The sequence below is a fragment of the Stegodyphus dumicola genome, chromosome 10, assembly GCF_044657685.1.
Source record: "Stegodyphus dumicola isolate Sdum_Otavi_A_Nest chromosome 10, ASM4465768v1".
Classification (NCBI taxonomy): domain Eukaryota; kingdom Metazoa; phylum Arthropoda; class Arachnida; order Araneae; family Eresidae; genus Stegodyphus; species Stegodyphus dumicola.
In genome coordinates, this window is record NC_140777.1 from 114,848,892 (window position 1) to 114,850,800 (window position 1,909).

The following is a 1,909-nucleotide window of genomic DNA, read 5'->3' on the forward strand; positions in this document are numbered from 1 at the left end:
CTTTGCTCTGCATCTAAAGGCAGGTCCAGCGTGCTGTTATCCATTGTATTATAAAATAGAGATCAACTTGAATCCAACTATAAGGCATCCTTGACTACAAAAATAATACTAAAGCTTTATTTATTCACTTATTCATGCAAAGTGGCCCGAGATAAATCGAGCTCAAAGAAAGTGAAGAACACACGATTGTAATGCGATATTACTCTGGATGGCCCAAAATAAATCGAACCAGGCATGGGAGACTATACTTGTTTTGGATTCGGCTTATATTGCCCCCTCCCCCCCCCCTCCGATATGCATAGTACTCAAATCCCCTATTCATGCTCGCAGCCACAGCCATGCTGTTAAAAAGCTTTTTTGTTCTTTAAGTGGCATTGTTAAAGCTGAAAAACATGGCAGTTTTTTAACAGAATTTTTTTTTCAGCGCGGATTATTAACTTTAATGATATATATCGGAGGAAACTTAATGTTATACTTTTATTACTTCGCATTAAGAAATAAAATTTAAGAAGCTAAATGTTTTATTATTTATTAAAACGAAAAAATGTGTTTACTTGTATTTATTTTCACTCTTCTTTTAAAATAGCTGCTTCATGTTTCCCAAATGAGATATAATTAATGTAATAAAAAATAACTTGTAACATTAGTTTGCTGCTTCCATCTTTCATATTTATTTTTCGATTTTAAGAAAAATACTATAAGTGTTTCAAACAGACACTAGATGGCAACACCAGTTACGTTACTGATAACGGAGTAAATTCAGTTTTTATTGCTTTATAAATTACTTTAGAGTTTAAAACACGAAGAAAAATTCAAAACGGACAGGAGAAGGTTTCTGTGAATACTACTCTTGTATTTCGATAGAAGTAAATGAAAAACATAAAATTAAATAGTGTGAACGTAAGAAATAATAACAACTTAGCAATTTATTTTTAACAGATGATTTAGCAATGCTTATATATTTATCCTATTCTGATAATTCGGAGTAATAATTTTTTCATCATTTCGAAATAAATAAACTTTAGTTTAGGCAAGGATTCATTCATTTGTTGTCTATTAATTAGGATATGGAGAAAAAAAAAAAAAAGTATTAAATGCAGTAAGCGTTTCAACTTTGCAATAGATGGCGCCACGAGTTAAATATTTAAAGCAGAGTTGTGCATTGAGAAACAAAATTTCTTATTTGAAGTAATTGAAATTATTCATACACGACGTCAAGTAGTTATGCTTCACTATTTGTTTTAATACAGTTCCAGTTTTACTGAACAACTATCATTACTTGCACTAATATATAGGAGGAAATGTATTAAAGTCTTCTTCTCGACAGTAAATGAGTGCTATACGATCGCAGGCAGTTCCAGATTGTATAAACGGATACTGACTATTCTAGTATCTTCTTAAGATATTGCTTCGATGTTTTGCCCATGTCAACTTTTTATTTTGCATACATCAAAGCACATCTCGTCATAAATTTAAAAGTATTCCTTAAGAAATGATCCTTTTATTCAAAGTTATTTTATTTGCTTGATTGAACGTAGGGGGCGTAGCTCAGATGGTAGAGCGCTCGCTTAGCATGCGAGAGGTACCGGGATCGATACCCGGCGCCTCCAATGTTTCGATTCAAGGAATTTTTTTTTTTTTTTTTTTTTTAAATTTTTGAGAGAACAAAGGAATAAATCAGAATTTACGTTTATATTACCGTAATAAAGGAAAATAATTTTGTAATGCGTTAATTCGAATAATTACAGTAATGTAAATTTGGATACTTAAAAATTTACTTATACTTTATATGTAAATCGTAATTTATACGTTCGGTGGCTTCCATATTTTGAAATATAATGTACTATGGAAAAACAGAACACTGAGTAAACATATGATTATGCAATATTTGATATTTTTAGTCAAGAAA

General features: G+C 30.7%; 1 non-coding gene across 1 annotated transcript; it reads left to right on the forward strand.

Moving 5' to 3' along the window:
- Nucleotides 1-1,537: 1,537 nt before the first annotated feature.
- Nucleotides 1,538-1,610, forward strand: TRNAA-AGC (transfer RNA alanine (anticodon AGC)). Its single transcript has one exon. It is a non-coding gene; the product is annotated as a tRNA-Ala (tRNA).
- The last annotated feature ends 299 nt before the right edge of the window (nt 1,611-1,909 follow it).